This window comes from Portunus trituberculatus, chromosome 33 (genome assembly GCF_017591435.1).
Source record: "Portunus trituberculatus isolate SZX2019 chromosome 33, ASM1759143v1, whole genome shotgun sequence".
NCBI classification, from domain to species: domain Eukaryota; kingdom Metazoa; phylum Arthropoda; class Malacostraca; order Decapoda; family Portunidae; genus Portunus; species Portunus trituberculatus.
In genome coordinates, this window is record NC_059287.1 from 5,148,828 (window position 1) to 5,172,179 (window position 23,352).

Genomic DNA, 23,352 nt, shown 5'->3' on the forward strand with positions numbered 1-23,352 from the left:
ATGTTGTCCTAGATGTCCAGATTCTTTCTCATGGATTAATTGCATAGCTGTCTTTCTTAAAAAATATATACAAAATATTATCTTTTACATACAGCAGTATTTTAATGAAAATATATCCTTTCTAGGCTTCCATAAACGATAAATTATTCAAATTGTATGAAAGGTCAATTTTATATGTTTTCATGAACATTTTTACCAAAAAAAAAAAGTTCACATCACAATCCTCAAACGACCAGGTAAGTTTGTAAACACCAAAGATAAGTGTGATTCCTTTATTTTCAATAATTTCTTTCAACAAAAAAAGTGACTACCAGCTTCCTTCCATAATAAAAAGATGCCCCTGGAACAAATTAAAATTGGTAATTTTAACCTCCACAAAAGACAAAACACAAAAGACCTTAAAATTTTATCTCTAACAATTGTATCCATGAAAGTAATATGAAATTAATTCCATTTTCAAGCTATTTTGGTAATAATTTCACCTCCACAAAACACAAAAGAACTTAAAATTTCATCTCTAACAATTGTATCAATTAAAATAATAAGAAATTAATTCCAATATCAAGCTATTTTATTTTTGTGTTCTTATTTATTTGTTTACTGGCAGTCTGAACAGAAGAGTTTGGAATGATTTGGGCATACATGTTTACGGCACCTTGAGCATTGTGCCCTACACTTGCTGGCAGTTTTCCATGGGCAGAATCTGCACCTCTTTTTGCTTGAATGTTCTGGGGCTGGTGGTAGTGGAGGTTCTTCAATCTCAAAACATGTGGTGATGTTTGAAATTAGAGATTTGTTCAATACATTACTTTCCAGTCTTTTTGTTGCCCATGGCCTTGCCATATCCTTCGTAAGCTCATGCATGAACATCCGATGTCTCTTTTCAGAATTACTGGTTGCTTTTCCAGCAAGTTTAGACAATATGAAGGAGTTTACTACAGCAATGTTCAGTATGCCATAAAACATGCACATGGGCCATCGGCAGGTCTTCCTGCCGATGTTGTAGCGGGCTCACATGCCGTCCAGTACATCAATCCCTCCTTTGGTTCTATTATAGTAGTTTATGATTTCTGGTTTTCCATTCCCATCAATTTTTAGCTTGTGATGCTGAGATGATAGAAGAAGTACAATTTTGTCTCTCTTGGGCTTGTAAGATACCAGTGTAACCTTATCTTGAAAGAGAAAGGAAGATGTGTTGATTGGTCTTTGCTTTTCTTTGGTGACCATCCATGTTGGCACATATGGTTTATTCCTTAGTGTGCCAACGAGAGCCGTGTCTCTTACTTGAAGTTCTCTCAACAAGGGTAGGGAGGTGAACCAGTTATCTACTGTAACTACACGGCCAGCATCAAGATAGGGTTCCATCAGTTCCATTGTCACTTTCTTTGCAATGTTTACCTGCCGTTTAGCATCTTTTTCTTTGCCCAGGTATGTCATGGCATTACACATGTAATATGTGTCAGCATCACATACCATGATAATCTTTATTCCATATTTAGCGGGTTTGTTGGGTATGTACATTCGGAATGGACATTTCCCGCGGAAACCAAGAAGTTGTTCATCAATTGTAAGCCTTTCTCCTGGAATGTAGTGTTTCTTACAGTTATCTACAAATTTCTCAAATGTGGATCTAAACAAAGTGAATTTATCTGACTGTTTCCTTCGATGTCGTTCCTTTGGATCTCTGGTGTCATCAAATCGCAGGCATCTTATCAAAAAGTGAAAGCGTTTTTCAGACATGATAGCCCTGTACAATGGAGCTCCATGTTGGGAGCTGAACATTTCTTCTGCAGTGTGATGGTTGTCATGTTTGGCACCACTCTGAATCAGGAGACCAATTAGTGCCTTCATTTCATCAATAGATGTTTTACAGCTAGTCTGTGTGTCTCTAGCATACTCTGGACCAACCTTTTCAATCATAATGTTAGTGAATGTAACTATATCTTCTAGCATTTCTTCATCAATAAGGAGTGAAAAAAAATCTAAAGGATTCGAGGCTTTTTTTTTTTTTTTTATACCATGTGGTCTTTTCACGGGAATTTATGGGCTAAAGGGGATACTGTTTAGGGTACCTCCTATCTCAAAGCCCACCCGCTAGGAAACCGTTGCCCCGAGTGAGGAAGCCCAACCCACATTCGGACCGTGGACAGGATTCGAACCCGTGCGCTTGGAGATCCCTCGGACCCCAAAGCGCGCATGGTTCCACTGTACCACGGCGGCTCCCTTTTGCTAGTGTTGTTGCAAGTAAAGGGGAACATTGTGGTCCTCGACCAGTAGGTTTTATCTCTTGCCCTGCGCTCACTTGCAGGTACGGGAAAAATTCTTTCCGTCTCTGGAGTATTTTGGACAGTATTTGTTGGCTGATCCTGGGAGTTTGCCTCTGGCTGTGGAGTGGCAGTATTTGTTGGCTGATCCTGGGAGCTTCTCTCTGGCTGGGGAGTGGCAGTGTTTGTTGGCTGATCCTGGGAGCTTCTCTCTGGCTGTGGAGTGACACTGGTTAGGCTAGTGTTTGTTGAATTGTCGTGAGTTGTTGGTTTCTTGAGTGGTGGTGGGTGGTGGTCGGTTGAATAGAACTTTTCTTTGAGCTTTTGGAGTTGAGGTAAAAGGCAATTTCCTTTTCCTTTTTGTAGAGCCACAAACATGCATTGATGATGAGGATGATGCTTCTGAGGAGGCAGCTGGCAGTGGTGATGTCTGTAGGTCAGGTGAGGCATGTGGTAGTGGTGATGTGTGTGGGTCAGGTGTGGCAGAAGGCAGTGGTAATGTCTGTGGGTGACATGGTGCCAGGATGTGATAAACTGGGTCAGGTATGGCAGGTGATGCAGGTAGTATGGCGTGGCTTAGCATGTCAAACTCATTTTCGTGGAAGATGGTGGAACAATCATCTAATTCAAATGTGATATTCATAATTTCCTGTATTGCTTCATCTGTGAGGCCTCGTCTTCCTGCCATACTGAATGGGATCTATCAATAGGAAAAAACAAAAATCATTATTATATATATCTACATGTCTATCAAAGCACTAATACTATTTCTTGAGTAAATCAACTACCACTAAAGATATTTAGCCTATATACAAGGCTTTCAAATCTTTTACAATGCATATACAACCAATATTCTAAAGTATTTGACTCTAAGTACATAGAGCAAAAAAAAATCACGATTGTGTCTATCGTGGGTCCGAGCAGACCCACGGTACCTGCCTAGTATAGAATAAATAATGATAGCGGGGCGTACATCCGTCTTCCTCAGCGTCTGTGCGTGCACTGACTCCAACTTGACTCATGAGCCCCTGCTGTCAACAGTGTGGGACCAAAATTCAAAAAGAGAACCATGCCTGGGTTTGCATGGACCCAGCGTTACCTGTCTAGGGTTAAATAGTTGTAACCTCTCACGGCTGTGTCTTGGTAGTCCTTGCATTAGCTTGTTTTTTTATAGTTTTGATTACATCGAGAATCTTCTTGCTCTATTAGTTCTTACTTCCAACGAGGCGAATCTACACTTCAGGTTGGCTACAAACTCTGCGGGGTCTTCCTGTAACTGATATTGCATGGCGCTGATGGCATCAAATAAGTTATCCTTACTTCGGTCTGTGAGTTCTTCCATTAGTAGTTCTTTAAATCTATCCCACTTCATGTTTCGATGTTTCTTTTGTAAAGCTTGTACAAACATGGCGATCTGGGGTTCGACTCGGGTCGTAACTATACATTGCCGTTCTTCATTGTTATCCGAGCAGTTTTCCACCTGTGTAAGGAATACAGACAGGTTCCCTTCTCCTACTCCTTTCAAACTATGCAGCTCTAATACAGGCTAATAGGGGTTTTAACAAGGGTTTTCCGCTGTACGTGCTTCTGTTATCCCTTAACTGGCGATTCACGGCAAGTAAATCTTCACATATTCCTTTTAGATGTTGAACTTCATCTTCTAATCGTGCTATTTCTTGCCCACTAATTGCGTCTTCCTTTGATTCAACTTCAACCTCCTGGTCATATAGTTCCTCCTTATTAGAATCTTTCATTTTTATTGCCTGGTCGGGAGAAGGTAGTAACTTCGGTTTTGCCCCAAACACTTCCCAGTCACTCTGCATGGTCACTGTTATAATCCCTACTTAATTGCCAAGGTACCGTAACCGCGCGGTTACACTACTTGCCTGTATAAAAAAAACAGGGTTGGCCACGCTGAGGGATGATCCTTGTCCTGTGAATCCAGTCCTCTTGGGTGTTTGATCACCACTGAGTCTGGACAGGAACCAGCGACTAGGGTCGGGCTGTCAGGACGTAAGCTGACGCCACCCTGAAAATAAATAAAAAAAAAACCCTATTAGTAGCAGAGTGCACCTACCTAAACTTCCCAAGGCCCGCTGAGAGCTTGCACCTTGCGCCAGCGTTGTGCCGCGTACTCCACACAGCTGCCAACCTTCTGTCTCACCCAGGACTGTCCACGAGCATTGAAGTGTACTCCATCCTCACTCAGGTCCTCGATGAATGATATAGCATTGAAGTGCAGGAATGTTCGGGCTTTCAGGGTGTGACGTGGCAGGTTTCTGTTCACTGTCCTGGCGATTCTGTCATAGATGTCTTGGCATACACCTCGTCGCTCCCATTGGGCTATCCGCCATGGCTCCAGCAAACACACTCCCACTCGGGCACGACAATCTTTCTTGGTCTTCACAACCACCTTCTTGATGTCTTCTGCTATAGCTCGCGGGCTCGAATACTCCTGCACATCGTTACTGCCCAACCACAGTATGACCAGGTCGAACTGGTGGCAGAGGACACGATGCAGTTCCTGATTCTCCAGGAAGGAAGCAGCACGGGCTCCAGGAGAGTGGTAGACGCGTAGCCTGATGTCTGGCGCTACTTTGAGGTGCCGAGGTACTTGGCTATGGCCAACCAGGGCCACACAAAATTTAGCGGGTTCCACTTGAGGAGAAGCCTGTAATTGATCAACACCAGGTGGTTAATAGTTTAACTAGCGGGTCACCGCTGCCTGCCCTACCTAGCAGTAACTGTGGCTCGAGTGACTAGTTCAACGTGGGTACGTGATCATTAAAGAACAATTCCACCGCTGCCACTAAAAATGTACTGATCCTTTTACTTTACCCTTTTGATTTAGCTGCCACCACCCAATTTTTGAGATAGCAAAAACTGGGAAAACTATCTAGGATGAATGACCCACAGAGATTCATACTATGTACATCCATATATTCTCCACAACACAGTAGTTGCACAATCTAGCAGGGTGACCTAGCCACTGTCACAATCAATCTTCCTGTATTTCCTTCTTAGCGGTGATCCTCTGTTGCGTCTATTCCCCTGTCTTCTCCACATATCCTTCTTCCTTCTGTTAACTCGTTGTCACAATCAATCTGCCCGTATTTCCCTCCAAACAGTGATCCTACGTTGCGTCTATTCCCTTGTCTTCTCCACACGTCCCTCTCCTTCCTTCTGTTGACCCATTGCCCCCTGGGCTAGGATGGTTAATTGTAGATAAATCCTCTCACTTCCTCGCTCCTTCTTTCCTTATGTTGGCGTATCCCGATGACTTGGTCACAGGGAAAAAAAAAGGGGACCTGAATGGGGGTGGTCACAGGCCGGGCACCATCATCTGCCTTGTCCGGCGTCACTTAAGTTCTCCATCACACGATGGTGCTCCTACATCTCTCCTGACACCTCGTTCTCCACCTTCACACCCTGTAATACAGTACCAAAGTTTTCCAATCAAACCTCTGTCACAGATCACTATTCTTACCCACTCGATCACTTCACTGTCTTCCAGGTCTTTCCAGTAACTCACCATTTCTGGGTTGTTGCAGAGCAGAGAGAGAGAATCTAGCTTGTCTGACAGGTCTGACCAGCTTGCTGACTGTGTGTGTCAGGCCGCTGCGCTTACCTGGCATATAAATCCTCGGTATTTGCCTCAGGGTTGGTTCACACATGGCAATCCCCTGGTTCATGTATCCCTCAATCTGCTCACTTACTCGTTCATTCCCCTCCTTGAGGTCCTGGTTCCAGGCTTCTGTATCGTTACTCACCATTAGTTTCACATAGAAAGATTGACTCTTACAATAGATATTTACATGTTTACATTCATCACTCATCATATACAACTCGCTGTATACCTTTATCTTCTTCTTCCAGCCTTGTTGATGGGTTAGTTTGGACAACTTGACATGGTAATGACCTTGACCTACTTGATCGATCAGTATATATATATATATATATATATATATATATATATATATATATATATATATATATATATATATATATATATATATAATATACAGTTTATTCAGATTGCATTACATACATACTGAAAATATATATGAGGGGATGGCAGGGAGGCTTAAGAATAGCACACTAGCTTTATCACTCACACTGTGGTGGCATCGGTCCGTGTGTGGTGCCCTCAAGTGCATGATCTTGTTGTGGCATCTTGTGGAATGGACCAGGCAATGTGAGTCAGGGGAGAGCAGGTGGCTGTAGGCATAGGTGATGCAGCAGGCTCCTCATCAGTTTCTCCAGGGCCTCTCTGTGTCTAATAAACAGCTTTGGCAGACTGAAGGTGGTCAGAGCATCATCATAGTTGGTGCAGGCAGGGCTGAGGATAACCCTACATGCTCTCTTTTGCACATTCTCCAGCTGCTGCTGTTGAGTGGAGCTGAGGAGGACCACTCTGGGGAGGCTTAAGGGGGGTTTACACTTGGCAATTATCGGGAGGCAATACTGCTGAAACGTGTTGCCGATACCATTTTGGGTCTCAGTCTGAGACTAGGAGCGCTTCTCGCAGCTAGCCGACCATGTTGGTCTTGTATTGCCGCTAGCGGCAATATAAACAAACATGTCGGCACCCAGAGAAGCATCCCTGATGAATGCAGACAACTTCATTTGGACTCGGGAGGCCGAGGTGGCCTTGCTGGAGCAAGTGAGGGAGGTGAAAGAAAGAGAAAATGAGTCTTCACATAAAGGAAACTTGATTAAGATTTGAAGGAGAGCTGTAGTGAGTTTTAAATAGTCCAATCTCATATGTGGTACATTCATGTGCTTCACCCTGCACAGTAAAATCTAAAACTCTGCCTTTTTAAACTTTTTTCCTTTGTAAAGCACTTTAAGAGAGTAGTAAGACACTTAAGGAAATAAATTGGGCAACCTATTTCAAACAATTTTTTTTACAGTGGACAAGTATTTTCCCCATTTTATGCAGCTTGGGATCTGACCAAGGGTAACAATAATCTGATTAAAAAAAAGCCAACTCAGGTGCTGGTTCCTAAAGAGGTGAAAAAATAATTGTTAGGGTATGAATTGTATATAATTATTTTTTTCCTTGTTTCTACACACAGCCATGAGAAGCGAGGCTGATCTTAGCGAGGAGCACATCCTTTCATTTTCATATGCAAGCACTTCTTATGCTCAGTCAGTATACGTTCCCACAGGCTCAGTGTGGGAACTTCTGGATGCTGGATTATATATATGTAATTATAACAGCATAGACATATATTTAGTACTATCATATATTTTATTTCTTTAATTTATAATTAAGTAATACTTTAACTATTGTAACCAATGCATTTGTAACTGTTCTTTAATATATGAGTCGGTCACCGTGTCATTGAGTTTTTGCTGATGAAAGATTGACAAGACAGAGCTTCGTTAGTTGGAGTCTGACGAACACACGAGCTGGCCATTGTGCTACCCTGAGCGTTTGCCAGGGAGCTGTGGACTGTGTGTGTGTGTACAAGACTATCCTTGTGTTGTGTAAATAACTGTATTGTTAATATAAGGAAAACCCAAGCTGTGTTTTCGTTAACTCCCCTGAGAAGACAGTGAGAGAGAGTTCCTGAACAAACAACACTGCTACTCTGTGCCCTCTTTGTGGTAACATAACATTGACCACAACATAATTAACCAGAAGTATGGAATAAGTGTTTTAAAACCTCCCTCTTGAAAGAGCTCAAGCCAGAGGAAGGAAGAAATACAGAAGCAGGCAGGAAGTTCCAGAGTTAGCATCAACCAGAGCCATCATTATGATACTGAAATTACCTTAGTAATCATAATATTCTGACCCTGTGTTGTGTGGTTTTGTAATGAGTACACGTTTCCCATTAAGAGCACTAAGACATGGGGAAATTCCACTGTGTAACAAATTCACTGACAACTCTGTGCACGGCAGCTTGACAGACATGGGCCCCAAAACACAGTAGATAGCACGGGTAACTTCTGGGATGATGTGTGATATCAGTGCTCGACTGATCCAGAACTGGCAGGACAACGATGATTGCGTTTCTCCTGAAACCTTGGCTATTCCTTTAATTCTAGAAGAGTATGGTACACACTTTTTGTTTCCCGTCTTTTCAGCCACGAGCGCATCCACAGATGTTTCCTTTTTCCTACTATTGTCAATTCATGTAAAAAAAGAACAGCCATCGCTGCCTCTTCATTGCTGGAGGAAGAATCAGGACCAAAAAAGTTCTTGCAGAGAGCCATCTTGTTGGTTTGTTTACGTCCTGCCTGCTGATGCTCTCGGCAACATCTCCCCAGTAGTGTGAACGTACTTGCTCCCGAGAGCATCCAGCCGGAGTTGTCGGCAGCACGTTTTGGCAGTATTGCCTCCCAAAAATTGCCAGGTGTAAACCCGCCTTTTCATGAGTCTGGGGAGGATGAAGATGAGGTACACCCCTCTCAGTTAGTCTGCCAGTGTCCCCAGGGACTTGACCTCACTATGGTGATGACATACTACTTCCAGCTCATTTGGTCATCCACCATGACACCAAGAAGCTTGGCCAACCAGACCACTTGGAGGCAATGCGGCCCCATCGAGAGATGGGGAGGGGGCACAGGTACTGAGAAAGTAGAGATGTGTGTCACCAGTCTTGCTGTGGTTGACAGTCATCCTGTTCTCCTTGATCCATGCCTGTAGTTGCTCCAGCATTGCTTGGAGTGCCATGTAGTCCAGGTCTCTGTTGTTGATTGGCATGCCCACAATGCAGCCATCCTGTATTTCCAGCGATGAGGGGTGTTGGTAATAGTGTCATTAATCAGTAATAGGAAACACAGTGAATCCATCTTGATGGCCTGTGGGATTCTGCAAGTCAGGTGTTGAAAGAGAAGATGCAGCCGTGATAGCATATAGCCTGTCGCCTCCCTGTGAGGAAGGCGGCAAACCATGTACGCTGACAGGTAGGGAGACCCAGACTGATGGCCTTGTTGATGACAACAGTGTGATCTACAAGATCAAAGACTTCTGAAGTCCACAAAAGCAACAGCTTCCTTGAGTGAATTCAAGGAAGCTGGTTAGGTAGTGAGAGGTGGGGATGGCTCAAATGTTGCTAAACTGTTGGATGTCTAGAGAATTACTTATTTTGTTGTATGCCTAGTTGAACACAAAATCTTCATAAATGAAGCTAGGTATGGGTGTGATAGTGACTGGCCTGAGATCATTGAGTGACTGTGGACAGAGTTTTAGGAATGGATGTGACAAATTTTGTTTTTCTAGTCCATGGGGCATGAGTACTCAGAGATGCATTCCTTATCCATTTATTGTAATGCCACCCTAATATTAGTCAACATTTTATGCGTTGTTCCAAATATTTTACTTATGTGTTTTTCGGGGCTCAGAGTTTCTTGTACAACCACTCCCAGATCTAATTTTATCTTTGGTCTTCATTATTTATTCTTTTTCCATACTGGTCTTCTACTCTTTCCTAATTCCATTACATGGCATTTCTTGGCATTGAATTCTAACTTCCACTTCTTACTGCACTCATAAATTTTGTCTATATCTTCCTGCAGCAGCAAACAGTTTTCCTGGGTTTTAATTACTGTTAACAATTTTGCATCATCAGGAAACAAATTAATATAACTGGTTACTCCATACTGTATGTCATCTACATATACCTGAAACATAATGGGAGCTAACACTGACCCCTGTGGCACTCCACATGTTACTGTACTTCAGGATGAGTATGTATCTCTCATCACAGTTCTCATCTCTCTCTCTGTCCTTCAAGTAATCCCTTATCCAATCTAATAATTTTCCTCTCAGTCCTCCTATGTTCTCCAACTTCAAGAGTAGACACCAAGGTGGCGTCAACCATGGGGATGGCCTCAGGCCACCTAGTTGAGTGGTCGACCACGGTGAATAGGTAATGATGCCCGGATGACGGCGGAAGAGGACTCTCGACGTTCACGTGGATGTGGGCAAAATGCCTCTATGGTTGATGGAAGGAACCAGTGCCTGATTCTGTGTGATGATGAACTTTGGATTTCTGGCAGAAAGTGCAGGATCAAACCCAATCCCCGGCATCACAGGAGATACTGTGCCATACAAATTTCTGCGTCAACAGTCGTGTAGTCGCTCACTGTGAAGGATGTGACAGACCGTGGATAAGGTGGAAAATGTGATGGCAAAGAGAATCTAGTATCCACGGGTGTGGCTGCCCAGTACTAATGTCACAGAGGATGATCATGTCGGAACTGGGAAAGGGCACATCCTCCCACTGCAGAGGCTGTGAGCGATGTTCTTGCTGATCCTCCCACTGCAGGGCTGTGAGCGATGTTCTTGCTGCTGCTGTCTCAGGATCTCATAGCTGTTCTGTGGCAAGATGAGCATACTTGAGGCCTAGCTGAACTACGTCTATTGCAATTCTGGAGAGGGCATCAGCCACAGGGTTCTTCTTGCCTGGCAGGTGCCAGAAGGTGCAGTTGAACTCTGCTATGGCTGAGAGGTGACTGCGTTGCCGGGGGACCAGGCATCCGACTGCCTAGTAAAGGCATCTACTAAAGGCATGTGGTCCGTCTGAACAGTGAAAGTGGCACCCTCCAGGAAGTGATGGAAGTGGTGGACAGCGAGTAGCTATCTGTCAAAGGTGTATTGTATTTCAGCCCCACGAAGTTTGCGGCTGAAGAAACTCCCCAGCAAACCAGAAGACAGCGGCCCTCCGTAGGCTTAACGTATGTCGTACCAGCGGCCTGACAGCGGCAAATTACATGGGCTCGCCGTCACCCGTGTTCATAGGTTCTACGGAGGCCCGCTAACAGCGGGCCAATGCAGTTATGTCTGCCATTAACCGTCCACTTATATATAGTAATATAATGTATTTTACATATAGTAATATAATGCATTTTACATGAATACACCTGATGATTAAATGAAAGAAGCATTCATGTACATAAGTTTATTTTGACAAGATCTTTGGCTATCACAATTGGGTGTACATTAAAGAGTTGATGCCATTGACAAGTGAGAAAAGACATTTATACTTCATTATCATTACCAGATTTAACTATATATATATATATATATATATATATATATATATATATATATATATATATATATATATATATATATATATATATTACATATTTTTCATCAGTTTCTAATTAAGGTAATATTAAGCTAAAATCACATTCCAGCTTTTAAGGACCTTATAAACTTTATCTTGTATGGTGAGGTAGTTTCCGAGCAAAACAGTGGAAATTCAAATAAGATAATTCTCCTAAAAAGTAATTAAATAATTATTTTTCCTTGCTACAAAAAGGAAGGAGAGAGATTCCCGACCCTCTATCCTAGCCCTTGTCATCCTTCCTTACAGAGAATACAAAGATACATATTCCTACTCCTTATGCCTCAGTGATGACACCTAGCTGATATTATTACTTGTGTATTTACTACCTTCAATCTGAGGATACTTCATATATTAATTTTTTCACATCTTATCCATAAACCATACCCTCAAGACCAAAGATTAACTCTGTTCAAAGTATAGCTTATGAACCAACTGGCAGAGAACTTAAAACAATACTGAACAACACACACAGTCGCCGACAGCTCGTCTCCGGCTGTGGACGGGAAGAGGAGAAACTACCTATGGTGTTACAGGGCCCGGGTATCTCTGTGTTAATGTCCTATTAATGTCCTACTGTCGCATAGTGTAGAAAGTGGGCCATTTTCAAGCGGGATATGGAGAGTGGTCCCTGAGCGGAGAGTGTGGGCGGTGATTGTTTTGGCTGTAATCAGCTGATGATAACAATCATGGCGTCCACGCCTCGACAAGCCCGGGACTTTGAAGGGTTCGTGACTACTCCAAGAGGACTGGAGAAATTAGATATGGATGCAAGAATTCAGGCATTAGAAAGTAAGTTCCTAAACATTTTATCCATAGAAGAAAAACTGGATAGAGTCATAGCGGAGAACGATTCCTTCAAAAAAGAGATCTATTTGTTAACGATAGAGAACAAAGAGCTATTGAGGGAAAAAGTAGAAATGGAGAAAGAAAACCAACAACTAAGGAAACAATGTGAAGAGATGAAGGCTAAACTCCTAGAAATGGAGAAGAAAATATCCGAAGGGGACTTGAGGAAGGAGGAATGCCTTAACCTAATTGATGCCAGGATGAAAGAAGTGAACCATGAACATCAGGAGGTACAAAGGTCCTTTAGGGAGATAGTGAAAAGCAGGAAGAGGAAAATAAAGTGATTATGCAGAGTGAAATGGTAAAGGCACTAAAGGAAAATGAGTATGTGGTGAGAGATATTGCTGAAAAGAAAAATGCGTGATCATAACAGGATTGAGGGAGGAAACTAACAGGAACTGGCAGGATAGGAGGGATAAGGAAAATGACAGGATTAAGTCTTTACTGAATAAGATCTCAGTAGAGGAAGAGGACCTATATGCTGAGGTAAAAGAAAGTGTGAGATTAGGAGCTTTTGAGGAAGGCAAGAATAGACCATTAAAATTGAAATTAAAGTCTCAGGTGGCAGCTGAGGCCTTGTTGAGGAGGGCTTGGAAACTTAAGGACTCTGAGGAAACCAAAACAATTTACATAAGAAGAAATATGTCACAGGATGAGCAAATGAAAATGAAAGAGCTTGTAACTGAAGTGAAGAGAGGAATGACGAAAGAACAGAGGAGGAAAAGACCAAGTTTTTTGGAGGATGAGAAATGGGAGGCTAAAGAAGTGGTGGATAAAACAGACGGAATAGACATTACATGGAAGAAAGAGACTAGGAATGGAATACAAGTGACTTACATGAATATAGATGGATTTCTGTCTAAGAGGCTAGAATGTATGGATTACCTAAGAAATAATGAACCGGACATAATGTGTGTAGTGGAAACAAAGCTAAGGCCGAAATAAAGCTAGATTGGTTTGTTGTAAAACACTACAAAGTATGGAGAAATGATAGAAAAAATAAAGGAGGTGGTGGTATAATGGTTCTTACTAAGGAAGATCTGATAGTGAAGGAGGTAAGGGAAATGAGGAAGTGATAAGTATGCTTATAACAGATGGTAAGAGGGACATTGATATTATAACAGTATACATACCACCCAGAACCAGTGCTTGGGAATATGAACAGTATCAAATGGTGATGAGAAATACTCTAGACAGAATGAAGCAGGAACTCATCAGAAAGGATAGAGTGATGATAGTCGAGACTTTAATTGTAAAGAAATAGTGTGGGAAGACTACGAAGTGGTGAACGGTGGTGAGTGGGGAGAGGAATTGTTAAAGGTAGCAACAAATAACTTGATGACACAGTGGGTGAGATCACCAACAAGGTGCAGGGGACAAGATGTTGCAGCAAGGTTGGATTTGGTATTTACCAGGGGCATCTCTCTAAAAGAGGAAATTGAACATGAATGTCCCTTGGGGAAAAGCGATCATGATGTCCTAAGCTTTGAGCTGGATACGGAATTAAGCACGAATAAGATTGTGGAACGCAGGGAGGAAAAATTAAATTATATTAGGGCAAATTATAACCATATAAGGGAGTTTTTTAATGAAATTGACTGGTCCGTGGTATACCAGGAAAGGGATATGCAATTGAAATACGATAAATTTATGGATTTATATAACTGCTGTGAAAAATAAAGTGGTTTAATAGAAATTGTGAAGAAGCAAAAAAGAACAAAGAAAAGGCATGGAAGAAACTTAAGAAAAACAGTGATGTACTATCAAGAGAAGTTTACAAAACAGCAAGGAATAGATATGTTGAAGTAAGGAGAACAGCACAGAAGGAATATGAACTCTAGAGGGTGGTGGAAAACTGTGATAGTGATCCAAAAATGTTTTACAAATTCATAAATGGAAAACTAAATATAAGGGAGGCAATAGAAAAGGTAAAAATTGGGGAAGAAGTATATGAGGATGCTGGAGATATAGCTGAAATTTTGAACGACAACTTTTGCAAAGTGTTTACAAAGGAGGAGCATTTTATGGGAGGAAGGCCTACGGAAATAAAGCAAATGCAGGACATCGTGGTTACTAAGGAAGATGTAAGGAAAATTATAAGCAATCTGGATATTAATAAATCAATGGGGCCTGATGGCATATCTGGGAGGTTGCTGAAAGAATGTAAGGATCAATTGTTGAACCCCGTATTTGATATTGTGGAAACCTCCATACGAACAGGATTAGTCCCAAAAGAGTGGAAAAGAGCTGACATTGTGCCTATATATAAGAATGGTAGTAGAATGGAACCGCTAAATTATAGACCAGTATCGTTGACTAGTATATTGTGCAAGGTATGTGAAGAAGTAATTAAAGCTAAGTGGAGTGAGTATCTAGAAAGTGAAAACATTCTGAGTGAAAGGCAGTTTGGTTTCAGAAAAGGAAGATCGTGTGTATCCAATTTATTATGTTTTTATTCAAGAGTGACTGACATACTACAACATAGAGAGGGATGGGTGGGTGGGTACTATCTACCTGGACTTGAGAAAGGCCTTTGATATAGTACCACACAATAGACTGATGTGGTAACTAAAGATGATTGGAGTAAATGATAAACTAGCAAAATGGATGGAAAATTACTTAGTGGGAAGAGAAATGAGAACAGTGGTGAGAGGAAGGAAGTGTGGTAAATATTCGTCACGACTGCCCGCGTCGCCCCTCGATCGATGAACACTTAACCACACTTAATATAAGAGAGGGCAGGTGTTGTAAACAATTGGGTAACTATTCAGAACTGCAGTATCACTTACCAATATGTTGCCTTACCAGACCAAATATCACCACTGAAACAAAGTAACAAAATAAACTGTACTTCCCTGTTTACTATTAATACTAATGTATAAACAGTATCACAAAATAATTCTGTTGATAACATCTCGGAAACTCACTTTGTGGTTGTTTTTATCATGCCGCGTAACGCTGACCCAACGTATTAAGTGTAGTATATATATTTGACTGGCCAGTAAATAAATATATGATATGGGTTATACTTATACGTAGTTGAGCAGCGAGGCTCCTGTTGTGACGAGCCGATATATGCAGTGATGAAGAGTGGTATCACTGGTCTCTCCGACGACTTGTAAGTCTCCGTCGTGGAGGTAATTCTGGTAAGGTTCCACTAGACAACCGCTTTCAGTGAACAACTATATAACTACTAGGGACTGCCGGTCTGCCCTCGAGGACTGTCTCGAAATTATGTCTGGTTCTTAAGTTTCGACTTGTTTCGAGGTGTCATGAATATTACTATGGAGAAATATAAAAAAGACATAACAATTATCTTCAACTATATACATATTTACACAAAGAAATATTTCTGTGGGAATAATTTCCTACAGGAAGTCCGAATGGAAGAAGGTAACCAGTGGAGTTCCACAAGGGTCAGTGCTTGGTCCCATCATGTTTTTGATTTATGTTAATGATATGCCAGTAGGAATTGACAGTTACATGAACATGTTTGCGGACGATACTAAAATTATGAGGAAAGTAAAGAATGTGGAAGATTGTAACAAGTTACAGGAAGATCTTGATAAAATATATGAGTGGAGTAAAGAGTGGCAGATGGAATTTAATATAGACAAGACCCATGTTATGAAAATGGGAAGAAGTAGATACAGACCAAACAGGGATTACAGGCTGGGTGATGAGAAAATTAAAGAGACCAATGAGGAGAAAGACTTAGGAGTAACCGTGCAAAACACTTTGTCACCGGAGAAACACATTAACAAGATATTTGGGAAAACATATAACATGCTTCAAAATATTGGCCTTGCATTCCACTACCTAGATGAAGGAATGATGAAGAAGATATTATGTACCTTAATAAGACCCCAGTTAGAATATACAGCTTGTGTCTGGTCACCGCATATGAAGAAAAATGTGAAGAAGGTGGAAAGGGTACAGAGGAAACTGGGGCTGACCACATTAGAAGAGAGAAGAATAAGGGGAGACATGATAACTATGTATAAATTGGTGAACAAGATTGACATATTGGACAGAGTTGATAAAGGTGACCACAAGTAATCATCTCCAAGGACATGGAAAAAAAATCAATAAAAGACATCTGTCAAAATGACGCGAGAAAATACAGTTTCCTGCATCGTAGTATTGATAAGTGGAATAAACTGAGCAGTGATGTCGTTGATGCAGTGTGTGTCAATCAGATGAAAGAGAGAAATGACAGGAGTGGACAAGGAGACAGGACACAGAAAGCTTAGCTCGGGCCCTGTAATACACAAATAGGTAAATACAAATAGGTAAATACACACACACACAATTGTTCTATAGATTCATAAATGGAAAAATTAGGCAAAGATAAACAATAGAAAGGTTAAAAGGAGAGAACGGGATGGTGGAAGACCCAAAAAGTATGGCAGAACTATTAAATAATAAATTCCAGGAGGTCTTTACTAAGGAATCCAAATTTGAAAGGCCACAGGGTAATAGAGACAGACAATCCATATGAAAGAGATTAAAGTAACCAAGCTTGAAATAAAAGAGTTAATGAAGGAAGTGGATGAAGAGAAGGCAATGGGACCAGATGAAGTCAGGGACCAGATGAAGTCTCAGGCAGAATACTGAAAGAATGTAGGGAAGAACTAGCAAGTCCTATATACATCATAAAATGCTCAATAGAAAATGGAACAGTACCAGTAGAATGGAAAAGAGCTGAGGTGGTTCCCATACATAAGAGCGGAAGGAAGAACGAACCTTTAGATTACAGATCAGTATCACTAACTAGTGTAATATGCAAGATGTGTGAAAGAATAATAAAGAAACAATGGATCGAGTTCCTTGAAGACAACAAATTAATATCAAATAGCCAATTTGGTTTTAGAAAAAGACGGTCGTGTGTAACTAATTTATTGAGTTTCTATTCTAGAATAGTTGATAGAGTACAAGAGAGAGAGGGATGGGTTGACTGTATTTATTTGGATTTAAAAAAGGCATTTGACAAAGTGCCACATGCAAGATTACTATGGAAGTTAGAGGAGAAGGGTGGCTTAAAAGGAAGCACATTGAGATGGATAGAAAATTATTTGAGGGGGAGAGAAATAAGGACGGTAGTTAAAGATATGAAGTCCAAGTGGAGAGCAGTAGAAAGCGAGTGCCACAGGGGTCAGTATTGGCACCAATACTTTTCCTCATTTATATTAACGACATGCCAGAAGGAGTGAACAGCTACATAAATCTGTTTGCAGATGATACGAAACTGTGCAGAGTTATAAAGCAAAAGGAGGATTGTGAAATACTGCAAGAAGACCTAAATAAGATCTGGGAATGGAGTAAAAAAGTGGGAAATGGAATTCAGTGTGAACAAAAGGCCATGTCATGGAAATGGGAAAGAGTGAAAGATGACCTGTGGGAATCTGTAAGATGGGAGATGGAGTAGAACTGGAGAAAGTTAAAAAGGAAAAGTACTTAGGAGTGACGATGGAAGAAAACAATCAACCAGTAAGCCATATTGATAGAATTTTTAGATAAACATATAATTTGCTAAAGAATATTGGAATAGCATTTCACTACATGGACAAAGAAATGATGAAGAAATTGATAAGTACTCTAATAAGACCCAGATTGGAATATGCAGGAGTAGTGTGGACCCCTCATAAAAAGACTACAAAAAATGGCTACAAGAATGATTCCAGAATTTGAAGGGATGATATATGAGGAGAGACTAAAGGCTATATACGGATCTACCAACCCTGGAACAATGAAGGGAGGGGAGACCTGATACAAGTTTGTAAATTGATCAACAGAATGGACCAAGTGGATAACGAGAAACTGATCCTGAGAGAAGAATATGACATCCGAAGCACAAGATCACATAGTAAAAAGCTGAGAAAAGGAAGATGTCTGAGAGATGTTAAAAAATATAGTTTCCCGCAAAGATGTATTGAGACATGGAACAGTTTAAATGAAGAAGTAGTGTCTGCAATGAGTGTGCATACTTTTAAAGTAAGATTGGATAAGTGTAGATATGGAGACGGGGCCACACGAGCATAAAGCCCAGGCCCTGTAAAACTACAACTAGGTAAACACAAACACAAACACACACACACACACACACACACACACACACACACACACACACACACACACTCTTTGGCAATACTGTACATGATGTGTAACTATAAAAATTACTTCCTTGATACAGAATATTCTTTCACTAATATAATTCTCAGTAACAGCAGTATTAATCATTTCCATGAAAACAAACATTAATAAATGACTAATTTCTTTGTGCTGGTGTTAGTGCAAAAATACTGTTATCTATCCTGAATTTTATTCCTAAACTCAGTGTTTACATAATTAATACCATAATTATCATATCCCTACATCCTACATAAAGAGTAATTATAAAAAATAAATAAAATATATAAATAAAAGTGGCTCTCATTAAAGCAATGCTGTCCGCAACATTTTATTAACTATTGAATGTGCTGGTGAAACATTACAGCAAAGAGAAAGAAATTAAGATACAGGCATTTATAAATGGGGAGAAGGCATGTAAATAGACCAACTCGGGGCTATGTGGGATGTGATAAGGTGTGCATATGGAGTAGGCAGATCATTAAGAAGTGTGGAAGCACTTCAAAGGGATACAGGTGAATGGAGATGTGGCATGACAGCTTCAGGATACATGGAGGAAGGAAACTGGAATGTGTGGTCACTGTGGCATGGAAGCCTGGCATGGTACCCGTAAACTGAGTATTTTATGATGCAAAGTACACATGAGAGAGAGAGAGAGAGAGAAAAAAAAACTTTAAAATATGCAATGCCAGCAAGTCTAAGCAGTATCACTGCTCTAACAACTTCTTACATCTCTCCTCCGACGGCCTCCATCTCGATCCCTGGCTGTTCAAAACCACTCCTTCATTACTTTTTCAATTTAGGCAGCTGTTGCACTCTTGTGCTCTGCATTCTTGCGGACACTTTCTGGTAAAAAATAAATCTGCCTTTAATTCAGTAAATTTAAATGTACTCAAATCTGAAATGTAAGGAGTTAGAAATGAGTAATTCTATTACATTACTGTCCTGCATACCAAAGGCCTCTTTCAATGTTTACTTGTTCTAGGTGAGATCACTACTAGCCTATGACTGCATCATGAAGCACTTACTAATTATAGTATCCTTCAACTTCATTGTGCAAAAGCTCTGTTTCATTCCTTTGCCACACCAATTGAAGTGGATGGCCAGGGAGTTGGACACTGTGTCGCAGAATGCGCCTCACTGTGTCTGGCAGGCCTGATCCACCTATTACACACAGACTGGCAATCTGAAAGAGTGGAAACTTTGCAGTAGTATGCAAGTGAAGGATGCATGAAAAACTGTACAGCACCGCATTCACTTTGAGTTCATATCATAGGCCAAAAATGTATGTGGTTCTAGTGTCAAGGGTTACCAGCAAGTCTTGTACTAGTTTGTCAAAACTGCAAATTAAATAAAGTTTGACCTAAATTTACAAAAACCTGCACCTATTTCTACTGCAATTTGAAGGATTCAATAACAAATTGTAACTGTTCACTTAACTTATAACTTTTTCTCTAGGTCAGGATCCATCAGTTTGGTTTCAAGGGCATCCATATCTGGATTTCCTTCACTGGGAAGTGAATACCCTCAGGTACTGCTTGATCTTGTTCCTGCACACTGTGGTGTCTGAGGATAGTATTCAGCTTGGTGGAGTGGGAATGCAGTATAGTGCGTAATTCTTCCAACACCATAAAAATTCTTACATCTCGAGCTGTAATATCAAACATACATTATTTATGAGCACATAATAACCTGTAATACCAGCAAAATACTAGCCACAACCCAAAACAAGCATACTTGTACTGCATTTCAAGTTAAATGCAATAAGTTACCTATAATAGTGTTAAGTAACTTCAAAAGAATTAACTGCATTACCCGTTTATATCTAGACTTTAAGGCTGTGGTGGCTGTGACAATACAGCTCGGTACAGATGGTCTAGGTGGAACTGGTCTTGCATGCTGGCCTTCAGATATTACATCCACTTCCCTGTTGCTGTTGAAGCCTTTGTCTTAGCTCTTGAACTACTAAAGCAGTCCTCTTCAGAACTTTCATGGTCAGTGTATCTGGTAGGAGATCTGGAAAAAAGAGGTGGAAATAAATAATAAACACAATCTGGAAAATTCACATGCATGTGTATGAGCACAAGTAAGCTAGCTAAATAGTGATGCAGCTGAACACATAGGTATATAGATACAGACACACCCTCTCTCTCTCTCTCTCTCTTCACACAAATTAATTTTTCTTTTATGGTTAAAACACACCTACCTCCTCCTCCTTTTTGAACAACGGATACTGACATCATCCTCAGAATCTTCTGTCTGCAGGTCAGAATGATATGCAGCAGTTGTCAACTTTAATCTTGCTCTCTCATATGTATCTGTGGATCCATTTAGTATATATTATTCCTATTATCATTGGTTACCATACAGTATCTTGTCTTTCACTTGCCTCAAGTTAGTGACAGGTTAATTAATAAAGTTTTGGGGAAATCTGCCTCGAAAGAATTAAGTACGTACTATATTCCTATGTAATTTGTTTATTTCTAATTTGCCTATAAATAATGTAATTAAATCAGTGAAAAAGACACAAATACATATTAAAACAAGTGAATATGATGCAACAAGATACTCACATCAATAGCACAATAAGACAACAGACAAGCACAGATATCCCAATAGAGGGCGTGGCTGTCCATGGATGAGTTGTTCCAAAACTGCCAATCCCGATGTTGCTAGCGTCTTTGGTGACGAGGAGAGGCTTACCAGGGATTGGATAAGCAAGGAGGGTAGCTGAGGCAAGAGAGAGTTTCACCTCCCACAAGGCCTGTGCTTGTGAGGAACCCCAAACCAACTCCCTGGGTTTGCCTGCCAGAACTTCGTAAAGTGGTGCCATGGTGGATGCAATCCCAGGCAGGAAACAGTGGTAAAAGTTGATCATCCCCACAAACTTTTGGAGGGATTTGACCGTAACGGGCGTGGAGAAATTCTGAATGGCAGTAACCTTGTCAGATAAGGGTGAAACGCCTGCAGGAGAGAGGTGGTGGCCTAGGAAATCAACCTCTCTTGCCCTCAATGAAAAATATGAATACATGTTAATAATTTCCTTCTCTTGGCATTGTTTTTTTAAAGTTTGTAAGACATATATATATAAAATGAATAAAAAAAATTGTTTGTTAAAACATATTAGGTAACGGGAATACAGAGAGAGAGAGAGAGAGAGAGAGAGAGAGAGAGAGAGAGAGAGAGAGAGAGAGAGAGAGAGAGAGAGAGAGAGAGAGAGAGAGAGAGAGAGAGAGAGCACATATGCATGTGTAACCAATATATACATGTATCATGCATGCTTGTATAGGCATGTTTTGTATACACGTGAGGCTGAAAGCTGTCATAAAATGTTAGAATTACAAAATTAAATATAGTGTCATAAAATTAAAAGCTTACCATCTGGCAATACAGGCAACCCCCGCTTAATGAAGGTTCACACAAATAAAGTTCGCAACAACGAACATTTCATTTTACTACCATCTGCTCATTTAACCAACACCAAACTCACTTTAACAAAATTTTATCCAGATAATTTTTTCCAAGTTTGAAAGCCCCACCATATCACACAAGCCGACAGGCTTTTGAATACGCCAGCACCTCTCGTGGACAACATGCGCACCAGTCACTTCCCCTGTTCAAAACAATAACAGTGTCAGCAGCAGCTCATCCTCCCTCGCTCAACTTACCACCAAAACGTCCTGCAATGTCGCCTAGCGTTGCTAAGAAGACCAGAAGTCTCTTGCTCTTGAAGTGAAGCTGGATATTATTCACAGACACGAGAGGCGAGAAAACTAATAGCATTGCTCGCCACCATTTTGACTCCATCTACTGTCTCTACTATTTTCAAGTCAGCAGACTCTATTAAGAAGACTAGTGAGACCGTATCTTCCTTGCAAACTAAAAGAACCACCTGAACTCGTGACTCTACAATGGATAAAATGGAAAACCTTGTGGAAATGTGGTACATAAGTTTTGTATGCGGTACAATGATGCGCCCTTTGTTTACATTCCACAGGTTGCTGGTTAGTGTCTTTCCCATTTCACTCTCCCTCCCTTCATAAATCTAAGATCATCAACATAATAAAGTTATGTACATACATATATTAGTGTAGATTACAATGACAAATTAAACTGCCTAAATGTTTAACTTCATAATTTTTACTTTCATTAAACCTTTCACTGTACTATGATGCACTCTCGCTTTGTTTATTCTCAATGGAAGTTCAAGTCGGGTTAAACTTGTTATAATTGGTTCACTTAACAAAAATTCACTTAATGAAGGGTTTTTTTAGGAACGTAACCCGTTCGTTAAGGGGGAGTTGCCTGTAATTGGTGCCATGTAGTGATTTTATACCAAGATCCTGAACACAACAACCCTGTGGATGTCATAATTTAGTATCTAAATCTGCAAATTGGTAAAAGTTGACATCTGCTTTTCCTTCTGCAAAACATGTATGTATGACCTCTGGAACTGTGAATCTGAATTCTGATACCTGATACATCTCTAAAAGAAACGTAAAATGATGGATTTAAGGGGTATCTTAGATCAGTGCTTACTGAAAACCTTTAAGCTAGTCTCACTGATGAAACTAAATCATTGCATAGAAACACTAAACCTGCAAGGATTTGAGGAGCAAAACAAATCAAGTACATGAAGTAGTCTGCATCTTATAAATATAATGAGATGGAATACTCCATAAAGACAGTAGTAAATGAAATACAGTCACCTCCCCGTTAACACGAGGGTTATGTTCCTGGAGACATCTTGTTAACAGAAATCGTGGTAACAGAACATAATTTCTCCATAAGAAATAATGGTAATAGTTGGGGTTACGTTTCTGGACCTCGGGAAAGCACCTCTCCCGCGCTCTGGCTGCGGGATACTCAACCAGAGTAGGCAGGAAAATCAAACTCGCGTAACATCGAACATTTCGTGTTAACAGACTATATAGTAATACTCCGCTTAACGAACAGGATACGGGGTGTCAAAGCTGTTTGTAGAGCGAAAATTCGTTAAGCGGACGTAATTTTCCCATAAGAATTAA

General features: G+C 40.6%; 1 protein-coding gene and 1 long non-coding RNA gene across 2 annotated transcripts in view; one reads left to right on the forward strand and one right to left on the reverse strand.

The window, feature by feature from the left end:
* LOC123512325 (glutamate receptor ionotropic, delta-1-like) overlaps positions 1-23,352 on the forward strand; it is a 129,892-nt gene that overhangs the window by 94,979 nt on the left and 11,561 nt on the right. The window lies entirely within an intron of this gene.
* Positions 18,327-23,352, reverse strand: part of LOC123512326 — a 44,870-nt gene continuing 39,844 nt past the window's right edge. Inside the window, exons 4-8 of the long non-coding RNA XR_006677064.1 lie at positions 20,899-21,289; positions 20,532-20,643; positions 20,141-20,341; positions 19,354-19,976; positions 18,327-19,171 (exon numbers count right to left, since the gene is read on the reverse strand). This is a non-coding gene — a long non-coding RNA (uncharacterized LOC123512326). The remainder of the gene's footprint in view (positions 19,172-19,353; positions 19,977-20,140; positions 20,342-20,531; positions 20,644-20,898; positions 21,290-23,352) is intronic.